Source organism: Onychostoma macrolepis, chromosome 22 (genome assembly GCF_012432095.1).
Source record: "Onychostoma macrolepis isolate SWU-2019 chromosome 22, ASM1243209v1, whole genome shotgun sequence".
Classification (NCBI taxonomy): Eukaryota; Metazoa; Chordata; class Actinopteri; order Cypriniformes; family Cyprinidae; genus Onychostoma; species Onychostoma macrolepis.
This window is the reverse complement of record NC_081176.1, coordinates 27,975,128-27,987,549: the sequence shown is the minus strand read 5'-3', so window position 1 is coordinate 27,987,549 and position 12,422 is coordinate 27,975,128.

Sequence of the window (12,422 nt, the reverse complement as noted above, 5' to 3'; positions counted from 1 at the left end):
AATTTTCTTAATTTCATTTATTTCTACACTATAACACTGACTGCTCTTAGAGAGAAGGCCTCACCTACAGTCATTGTAATGACATATACAGTCCAGCAAAAAAATGTGAACAACGTCATCCATAATCCTGATCATCTGACTTCGTAAAATGACAGTCACAGGAGATCGAGAGGAGGTTTTCATTATGACCCTTTTCTTATATGTACCTCTAGGAATTTACAACTGTGCCCCATAGACCTTGTTGGGTTTGTAGGGGAAAAGCATGGATGATAAGGTTTATTCTATATCTATGTGAGTAAAAATAATAACCTAAATGGAAAGTTGAAACAAGCTCGGCTGATACACCTCTTTAATTTCATGTTGGATGGTGAAAAATCCACATTCTGATGCATCTAAAGTATTAGAAAGACATGAAACCACGATACACGAGCAAAAATATTGAATGAAATATGTTGAATGAATGTGAAATACGATTTCTTTGTTCGGTTAAGAAGCTTCATCTAGACCCCTGTATTGGGAAATAAGAGCAGTTCCACTCGGATAATGAACAAAAATGATTTGAAATGCAGGTTTGTCAAAAAGAAAGAAGAATCTTTTATCTGGTTTAGTTGCGTTTAAAAATAAATAAAATCGCTTTCTTACATCGCATCAAACTTAATTGGTAACCTGATTCTCATTTCATCGTATTCATCGCATATTTATCAGACTTATAAAAGTAGCGGGAACCTTTGTGCAGTAATAAAAGTAAATCTTATAAATCAAAGAGAATCGATTAATGACTTTGTTAGAACACAACGGATATGAAACTACAACTGGTAGCCTTTTATTCAAGCTTTAAAGGAAGTTGATGCTTTAAAACAGTAAGTCTTATACAAATGCACAATACTTGATTTTGGAAAAAGTTCTGATCTGAACTGCTGACCTTCCTGAATGGTGCCTCTGTATGTGTGTGTGTGTGTGTGTGTGTGTGTGTGTGAATGGGTGGGTGTGGGTGTGGGTGTGATTGTGAGGATCTGTTTGGAGTTGGCATTCCCTATTTTTAAAAACATTTGTCAACCTGATTTCTTTTGTAATATCATGTTTTGACCTTATATTTACTAGGAATTGAAACCTTTGTAAAAAATAAGAAAAGTAATAAATGAAAATGATATAGATTTATGAGACTTGTGAACTGTTAAAACTTAACATCAGTATTACCACTATTAATAAGCAGTCTTAACAACAAAGCATATTACATATTGTAGATACATACATTTAATACATATTGTATTTTCATACCGTCTGACATTCATTTAGCTTGTTCTGTGCTTTTTAAAGCGTAATTAAATATTCTCTGGGGGCCCCATTGCTCCGCATAAGGTGTTTCTCACATGTGCTGATTCATTCAAGAGTAGTTTACAACTCCAAAGAATGCGTGTCGTGGTCTGTAGTTTTTTTAAATAAACATTTTAAATGAGCCGGAACGTTATGGGTAAAAGGATTGGTTCCTGCAAAAGTCGTAAAATATCTCTTCAAAACGGATACATCACATTTTGTATATTTCTACATATATTATTCAGTAGATAACCAATAGTATATTGATAGTATAGGCCTATGATATTTATCACGCTGATAAAGGTCGGTTCAAAAAAAGTATAAACATGTACAACTATATAAGCGCCGAACTAGATCACAGGCTCACCCTAGTAATAGTCTAAGATAGGGAAACATTTTATTTAGCCTTTTAAGCGGGAAAATGCTTTGAAATCAAATAAACTAAGTACAATTTTAAATGGTAAACTAAAATTTGAACAGGTACTGTTGAATAAAAATCATAATTAAGGTTAAATTTGCAAACAGATAAGTAAAATATTTTATTTAAAAACCTGTAAGATTCCGTCTAAACAGTCTTTTAAGTTTGAAAGATCTTATTTACACTCTTAAGAGTATACCTAAATAATAATAATAATAATAATTTTTTTAAGATGTCTTCGTTCACTCTGAAAAGGGGTAGCAGACTAACTTGACACATGATCTGTTATGGACCGTAGAGACTCCTCCCGGTCTCTGAGTGGGCCTTGAAGCATTCAATCCATTTCACTACGATGTTTAGCCCTGGGAGGATCTGTGAGTTTTCTTTATATTTAATAAAGTTTATAACTTAAATGTTTTTTTGTTTTATTTTTATATTTATCTATTTTGTTGGAAACATTTAATTCGTGGAATAGACGTCATTGCATAAAGATCCAGCCTACCTCTAAGCACTCTGCAAAATGTAAGGCGTTTTTATATTGTCATCTAAAACTATAGTAGATGTTTATTTTATACAGTGTGCTATATATAATCAGTTTTATTTGCTACCATCTTCTCTAAAAGAAGATAATGATGTGTTTTATAAGGTCAATAAACTTAAATAAATGCTAAATATATGTTTAAATGTATTATAAATGATTTGCTTCAGTAACATGTTACTATGGTGTCCTATACATTTTATTACCATATTATTTAAAATAGAGATAAGTCACTCTTTAGCTTGAAATGATTGTGTATGTACGTGCTTGTTTATATGATTTATCAGAACTCAAATTTGTATAGTGTCATGGAAGCTACACTGATATAACAATGTAGATGTGATTTATAATGAAATTTCTTGAATCGTCATAATTCAGATTGCTTAAAACAATATTTAATAATAAAAAAGTAAAGCATATGCAGAACATTTTGTGTGATGTATACAGTTTGTACAGTACAAAATCCCCCAGAAAACATAAAAACCAACATGAGCACGCTCGTCCGTGTGTGTGTGTGTGTGTGTGTGTGTGTGAGAAAGAGAGAGAGAGAGAGAGAGAGAGAAACAAAGAGGGTGAGGGTGAGAAAGGGGACAGAGGGGCTTTTCCTACTTCAACCTCTCATTCGGACAATCATCATCGCTCCCAGAATAATGTAAAACTAAATGGTTATTTTTATACAGTATGTTATTTATAATCACATTATTTATTTATTTTTACCACCTTCTTTAAAAGAAGAGAATTATGTGTTTTATAAGTTCAGTGAACTTAATTAATTGTTGAATACTTCAAAATGTATGATAAATGATTTACTTCAGTAAGGTTTGTTACTATGACATATATAATAATTTATTACCATATTCTTTAAAATAGAGATAAGTCTCTTTAGCTTGAAATGTTTAAGTACATGTTTGTTTATATGACTTATCATGATACAAAATTGTATAATGATATAGGTATTACACTGATATGACAATGGGGTTTATGATGAAACTTCTTGAGTCCTCATAATTCAGAACGCTTAAAAAATATATATTTTATTAAAAATGGTTGTATGCAGAATTTTGGTAGGTGTACAGTAAAAAATTATTTTGTCTATGGAGTGTAGTAATACTCCAAATGATTGTACCCATAAGCACTTTTATAAATTAAATTAAAACATTTTAATAAATTAGCTTTTTTTAAAAATGTTATTATTATTATTTTTTTTAATTAAATTATACTAAATGATGTTTATGAAAATGTAAAAAATAAGAAAGTTTACTGTGCTGGGTAGGTTTAGGCGATGATACACTATAAATATTAAAGGCTCTAAATATAATGTAGAAACTTAAATTTTATGTGATACAAGTACAAATATACAAATAAATGTGAATAAAACACAGAAATTTGTCATGTCTGGGCGTGTCGGGTCCACAATGGCCCTTATCGTTTGGCCTGTTAAAATATATATATAGTTTTCCCTTTTCTTATTTCGACGTCGCCCGTTCCTCATTACAAAATGTTTTGTTACCTAAAACTAGTGTAAATGTTTTATATTGCGTAATTGCATAATTTATTTATTTATTTTCATTTAATAGAAGAAAATAAGACTCGGGACGATTGAATGCGCACACGTGCGTGTGAGAGACGGAGAGTGAGAGAGAGAGAGAGAGAGAGAGAGAGAGAGGACTTTTCCAAGTTAAACTAAACACAATTTTTTCGTAAACCTCTCATTTGAAGAATGGGGTTCCTTGCGAGAGGAGGAAATATTTTTCTCTTGGAAAAATGTAAGAGGGGTTTTAATTCATTCCCAATTCATTATTAGGAGTGTTATTTAATTACATTTTATACAGTCATCAGAATATATGTCTGTCTTAAAACTGACCTGTTAAAATTTAATCTGTTCATCCTTTTACATACATCTCCCATAGAGAGAGAAAGAGTCCATAACACACCAGACCTCGGAATGCAACCACCACGTGGTCCACAGATGGGGAAACCCCCACCGTAAAATCTTCAAAACAACACTTGACAGCTCATTTATGGTTTTACGCTTGTACAAACAACATATCTCATCCCCGGATGACGTAGGAATTTCACGCTTCTCTGATTTCCACACATCTGGAACGCATTAACGGGGTCAAGGGGTCAACATGACGTGGGGGGTCGCTATGTGGGTGGTCGCTATGTGGGGGAGGGGGAAAGGTCACAAAGGTCAAAAAAGCCATAAATCAAGGGTCATAAATCATTTTTGTCACAAGCCATGCCTTATCTACTACTCACAACGCCTCATCCAGGATCTCGTCATCTTATCAATGCTCTTCTGGCTGCACTTCCAGCATGTACAACCAAACCAGAGGTGTAAAGTAATGGAGTAAATGTAACTAATTACTGTACTTGAGTATCTTTTCAGATACTTTGTAGTTTTCAAAGATATTAGCAACTTTTACTCTCTACTTCACTACATTTTTGAATGAGTATCTGTACTCTTTACTCCACTGCATTTGAACTGAGTGTTGCAGTTACACCACATTTAGCATGGCACCTAGCTTTTCTGCAGCAGTTTATTTCTGCTACAAAAGATGTGATATCACCAACTACAGGGCACTGAAAGTACTACATCTTGGGTGTTTTGCCCCTTGCTCACACAAACTTGTCAACAAGGCTACTTTACGTGAATGCGAGCTCCTTAGCAAGTAGTTGTGAATCACAGGTGTTTTAGGACATGACTGCAGCTGGCAATGAGGCCGAAACCAGCACATCCAGGGCAAGAAGACTTCGACTTTTTAATTTAATTTTTAAAATTTTAATTTAATTGTATTATCATTATTATTTATATATTTATTTATTTTTTGCAATTTTGAAATGTTCAGTTTTATTTTGGTTTTAGACAATAAATGTAATTATTGTCCTCACAAATCAGCTCTTTCTTGTTTATGTTACATGTTCTCTGTGCCTTGTCTTGGACTTTTATGTCACTTCCTGTCTCCCGTGGTGTTTGTAGTCAGTTTGTATCTTGTCTTGTTCAGCTTGTTAGCCTCCTGTATACAGTATATTAGCCGTAGTGTTTCTTTAGTTCTTTGTGAGTTGTTGAATGTAATAGTTGTCTGTTTGCCCGTCATTGTGTTCTTTGTTCCCTTTGGTTTTTGGCTTATTGTTTGTTGTAGTTTTTCCATGAAGTGCCTGCACATAGATCCTTGCCTCTGCTCGTTTTCCCCAGCTTCTCCACAACATTACAGTTTTTGAGTGGCCTGTCTCCCCTGTAAACAAGCCTGCGCTGGCCCTTTACAGGCCCACTTAGGGCTAGCCTAAGGGCCCCCAGCGGGCTGCCAGCACAGGGCCACTGAGACTTTGCTCATTGGCAAAACGTTGGCCCCTTAGAGCTGGCCCTGCACGGGCAGCCCTCACTTAGCCCCCAGGAAGCCCTCACTAGACCTACACAGGGCCCGCACTATTAATCTACATATCATTTCACTATAAATACTTTTCAGCTACTATAACTATACTTTCCTGTAGCTCAAATAGTAGAGCATGGTGCTAGCAACGCCAAGATCATGGGTTTGATTCCCAGGGAAAGCAAGAGCTGATAAAATGTAAAAACTGTAACTTGAATGCAATGTAAGTCGCTTTGGATAAAAGCGTCTGCTAAAATGCATAAATGTAAATAACTTAAGTCTTTGGGAAAAACAGTTATTATACATCTGAAATGGATGCAGTCACAACATAACTAATGTCTGTATTGTCAAAAATGTACAGTAGTCAAAGGGATTTATAATCAATGGATTTATTAAAAACATTCAATTCAGGTTAAACTGCTAATTTAACACTCTGAAAGGGACTACAAATTAACATAAAAATAAAAAAATACCAAATGATTACTTTGACCTCTGCTGAAAACATGTTTTGTTGTGCTAAAGTATTCATTGGCAGAGCTCACTCTTCCTCTGAGATCGACAGACGGTGGTAGCACTGCTTTCGTCCACCCGCTCTGTCTCTTGAATTCCCCAACCACACCTTTATCTTACTCTCAACTTCAGAATCAGGAGGACTTGGCTGAAAGGAGCATTTTCATTCAGCCTCTGAAAAGCAAATAGGCCTATATCAGAGATCCTCGAATCTAGCTCGTGATATCCAACTTCCTGCAGAGTTTAGCCAAAGAGTATTGAAGAGTATTTGGGCAAGAGTATTTGGGCCCATGCACAAAACCTGCATGGGCCCAAAGGATACAAAAGTTGCTCTGGGCCCGAACGAGCTGGCCCACACTGGGCCATCATTGGATTAATGTGGACAGTCCGCTAGTGAGGGCTGTTCACAGAGAGTCCACAGTGAGCCCAAAGCTGTGTGCCTCGCCTGTGCAAGCCGCACTGGGTCTGTTTAGGTTTGGTGTGAGCTGGCCCTAGCCCGCTGTGACGCAAAAAGCCAGCATGGGCCACGCAGGGACACGTTTGCAGGGTCTTTGACTAGTGCATTTTTGAGCCTGTATTTAGTATAAGTAAAATATTTAAGTACTGTTAAAATCAGATACTCTAAGACTTTTACTCAAGTTGTTTTGGAACTGGTGACTTGTAACGTGTAGTGGAGTAATTTTCACTGTGAGGTATCAATACTTTTACTCAAGTATGGTTTTCAGGTACTCTTTACACCTCTGATCCAAATCTCTTCAAAAGATCCAGAACACAGCAGCATGACTGGTCTTTAATGACCACAAGAGAATCCATGTTATACCCCTCTTTGTCTGTCTTCACTTGCTGTCAGTTGCTATCTGTATCACGTTTCAAGACACTGGTGTTTGTGTACAGATCAGCATGATTGCTTCACGATGCCAATCTTTCTTCTGGGACAGCCAAAAATCATGCAGTGTGTCTCTGCCTTTACTCTAAGATGGGAAACTGGTATCCCACGGGCAAAAAAAAAAAAAATAATAATAATAATTTTTGTTTTATTTTCCAAATTATCTACCAATAGGGTAAGAAAAATATGGCATCGGCTATTTACACTAAGTGGAATTAGTATACTTTCTTAGTGATAGATCCTATTTACAGCAATTGCAAATAGCTCTAGATGCTATTTACACTTAGTGAAAATAGTGATACACTCTATTTACCATGTAAAAGTAGCAGTTATTTGCAATAAGTGTAAATAATAATTAGATGCTATTTATACTTTATACTGGCAGATACATATTATTTGCTCCTCAGTATTGTTGTACATTAACAGGATGCAATAATAACAGGGTGTAAATTATTATATTTATTAAAATTATAAATACTTTTATCATCATTAAACACTCGTTAGGTACTTTACTTCCACTTTTAGGACATTTTCTTTATTTTTATTGAAAATAAATTCCAATATGATATGTGATGGGAAAAGTGAGAAGAGTAAGCTCAGCAAAAGCTTGTTACTGCCTACACCACTGAAGCTGTTATTCATGCGCGTTGTATTTAACCTTGTGTGACATTGGAGGGTGGAGCTATTGTAAATTTGCACTTAGTAATAGACACTCCGAATAATCGTGTTTTCCATTTGCATTAAAATTATTTTTATTACCACACTGGCAGATCATTTTAATTAAGTAAAATGCACTTAATTTAGATCCCCCCAGGAAATAAGACTAAATATCTTATATCATTTTCTTATATAGAAAATCCATCTTCATTTAATAATTTTTAAGATATTTGTACTTGAAATAAGAAAAAATACTTAGTAGGAAAAGCATTTTTGCAGCGTGCATGAATGAATTAATAAGATATTTAAACATGGCTTACGCTTTGAAGGAGATTGAAAGAAACCTGCTCCTGACCAGGTTAGGTTCACAGAGTAAGTTACCATAGTAACTGACTCTGAGTATAAGTTACCTCCCTTTTAGAAATGGGCTTGACTTACCCTGCTTTCTCCGGTTTGACATACCTCCCATTCAGAAATGGAAAACCCAGAGTTTCCCTCATTTCAGGGTTAACATGCTCAGAGTTTTCACTTAACCTCCTTTCTGAAATGGGCCCCTGCAGGCTTGTGGCATGTTGTTGTTGAAATTGTTGTCTAAAAGTTACTCCTGGTTGTTCAGGCTTTGGCTTTCACTGGTGACCACATAAGTCAAGGGGACAGAATCAGTCCACACCTGAGCACTGCAGATGATGAGGTGAGGGATTTATCTACTTTTTAAATTAGGGAATGACATAATTAGGGCTGGGTGATAAATCAATAACAATAATTATCGCACAATATAAATTTCCTCGATAAACGAAAACAAGAGTTTGATAAATGTTTGATATAATGTCCCTCTAAGCTGCATTGTAAATACATGCCTCTTCAGATGCAGCTTTTGTGTTTCCTCTGCATTGCAAAGATGAATTTTGTTGATAGTGATTTTATTTTTTTGGTAACAGTCCCAAATATCTTATCATTCTAATTGACTTTATTGATACAAGAATTTGACGTAAAAGATAATGCACACTTCTAGAAAAAAAAAGTCTTTATAAAGGTATAAATGCCCGTAAGGGTAAAATATCTGGTCACACTTAATATTAGGTGACCTTAACTACTATGTAATTACATCAAAAAAATAAGTACAATGTACTTATTGTGTTCATATTGTATTGCAAAACACATTTGCTGCTATTGAGGTGGGATACGGGTGAGGTTAGGGACAGGTTTGGTGGTATGGGTAGGTTTAAGTGTGGGTTAAGGTGTAAGGGATGGGTCAACAGTGTAATTCTAAATGTAATTACAGAAATTAATTACAGATGTAAGTACATATAGGTATTGTTAAAAATATAAGTACAATGTAAACACATTTATGCACACAATAAGTGCATTGCACCAAATGATTAACTTAAATGGAAGTACATAGTAGTTAAGGCCACCTTAATATAAATATCAGCCTTTTAAACTTGAAATTAATAAAAACATATATATATATATATATCGCGAAACATATATCATGATAATTATCGATATCGACTGATATGAAAAAAAATTATCGTGATAAATGTAGTAAAGCCCTAGACATGATTGGGCTTTACTACATTTAGTACTGTTCTTCTTGATCCTGTGCAGACCATGTCTCCATCTGGCGATCTTGATCTACAACTGGATCCAGGTGACACGGCCAACATGGTGAGCTCTTCTATCAATCACACCTGAGTGTTGTTTACCGAAAAGGTTGAAAACCCCTGATTTAGACTAACAGTATTTCAGTCAACAACAGGTGGGGTCCAAAGGTCTGAAACCACTTTCCCATACCAAATGCTTCAGAAAAAGTAAATAGCAAATAAACATACACTTGGACCATAACATTACATGAAACCTTTTAGCTGTAACTCACAGTGGGTTGTGATTAGCTTCGTTACTAAAGGGGCTAACATATGTGACCCTGGATCACAAAACCAAATTTTCAAAATTGAGATTTTGAACTGAATAAATAAGCTTTCCATTGATGTTTGGTTTGTTAGGATCTGACAATATTTGGCCGAGATACAACTATTTGAAAATCTGGAATCTGAGGGTGCAAAAAAATCAGAATATTGAGAAAATCACCTTTAAAGTTGTCCAAATGAAGTTCTTAGCTATGCATATTACTGATCAAAAATTAAGTTTTGATATATTTACGACAGGAAATTCACTAAATATCTTCATGGAACATGATCTTTACTTAATATCCTAATGATTTTTGGCATAAAATAAAAATGGATCATTTTGACCCATACAATGTATTTTTGGCTATTGCTAAAAATATACCCCAGCGACTTAAGACTGGTTTTGTGGCCCAGGGTCACATATGGTGTGATAAACTGATTTATACCACTGCATAGGTTTAATTTCCTATTGTAAGGTATTCTTTAGAACATCAATCACAATGTTTTTCTGTTGTCAAATGATCATATGGTTTTGCATTCTTGATGTTTTACAGTTTCACTCCGTCATTGCTGTGTACTTTTATTCTGCATTGTGTCAGATTTGCAGATTGTACACACAAAAATTCTCAAAATGTTTGTGTTGTCGATTTCCCATTAATTTCCTATGGTCGGAAATTTATGACCGAAGACCACAAGTGTGACTATTTTTTTACGGCCACTTAGCCTGCTCGAATCATGCCCTGATAAATGTAATAAGTGTATTTTTTTTTTTATTATTATTATTTTTGGCTTGCATGTTAGTTGTTTTGATAAATTTATTTCTTACATATTAAAACTCTGCACAGCTCTGTTTTGTGGTTAGCATATCTATGGCTTCATGTGAAAAATGTTCCACCGGTTTGGTCAGTTACATGAAATAAACATGAACCTTTGCATGCACATGCAACTTTTTTCCAAGTGAAGGTGGGTAAAAGTTTCCTTTTTACCTGACACAAAACTATAAACAAATTTACTTTTTTTTTTTTTTTTATAATTTTTATTCTTCCATTTTATATCTCAGTTTCTTATGACTGTTCTGAAACACTCAGAAAAACCATCTTTGTCTCAGAATCAGGAAGAACAGTAATTGTCAGCATTGAAGAAAGTGACATTCAACTCATGATCTCATTTCTACCAGCAACTTCTGAGCGAATACCTTTGAGATAAATGGAAATGCTAAAATATACAGTAGCTTTGGGTTGTGACCCCAAAATCAACCATATATGTTCAAACAAACCTGTGAAAAAAACAGTGCTAAATGTTCATAATGACCATGTTCCAATATTTTATTGTTGACATCAAAGTGAAAATCAGTTTTTCTATTCAGCATGTGTCATGTTAATCACTTCGCATATTGTTGGGTCTGTAAAGTTCTTGGTAATATTAATAAATGTCAATATCTAATTTTGGTAACACTTTAGAATAGGGAACACTTATTCACTATGACTTTTCCCTCAATAAATTCCTAATTTGCTGCTTAATGAAGTTCCTAAACGTAAGTTAGGGAGGAGCGAGCCCATCTAATCTTTCAATCAACAGCCGGAGTATATAAGCAGCTGCTTACCTCTCTCCAGTCTCAGCTGCTCTAGCATCCCTCCACCTCCCCAATCTCCACCTTCTTCTTAGGTACCTTGCCCTTTGTAATCACCTTATACCATGTCCCTGGGGGGTTTATCAGAGCTTGAGTTGAAACTGCTTCATCGAGCCACCCATCAGTGGACAGCAAGCCAAATAAGTTTACTCTATTTCCCAATGATTATATGGGCAAACGAACTCGTTAATTAATAGTTAGTACGGTAGTTGTTAAGTTTAGGTATTGGGTAGGATTGGGGATGTAGAATAAGGTCATGTAGAATAAGGCATTAATATGTGCTTAATTACTACTAATAAATGGCTAATATTCTAGCAATATGCATGCTAATAAGCAACTAGCTACGAGACCCTAAAATAAAGTGTTACCCTAATTTTAAATATTTTGGTATTGTGTTGGGACACCACTTGTTGAAGTAAACCATGCTGCAGCAGTGAATGACTGCACTACTGTACACATTTGTAAAAGACTTGATCTTAGCAAAACATTGTAAAAACAAACAGTATACAAACATCATGCTTCACATGAAAGTCCCCTAATAATTTATTAAAGAGTTATTAAAGATTATGTAACTAAAACAGTCAATATTTGAAGGAAAGTGTTTGGTCAAATAAAATATGAAATTCATTGTAACTTTTTAATGAGACAATTATTTATGACCTTTATAAAGTTATGTAAGTGTGGCTTTAAAAAAAAAAGTTTTAATTGTAAAGGGACAGTTTTCCTTAATTTAAATTAATTAACTTCCCTTAATGTCATTACTTATGATCTTCATTTTTGCCAAGCTGTCAGCTCCAAATACCTGAGACTTGTGTGTGACTAAATAAGAACAGAATTGCGATTTTGGGTGAATTATTACTTTAATGTTTAATCTAAATCCACTTTTTCACTTTTAAGGAGTATTAAAGTTGTTTGTTCATGGAAGCAACAGAACCAGAGAAAGTGAAGACAAGTTTCAAAATTCGGACCTACATAAGCTTCAAGTTATGGATATTGAGCAACCCCAAGATTCAACCCATACATTTATACAAACATATAAAATGTGATGTAATACAATGCATTTAGTATAAAATAATATAATTGTAATATAGTTCATTGCAAAATTAATCTTGACCGTGACTCGCATTTCAGTTTAATTTCATTCATTAAATTCATAACATTGTTTCAAATAGAATTGATCAAGTTAGC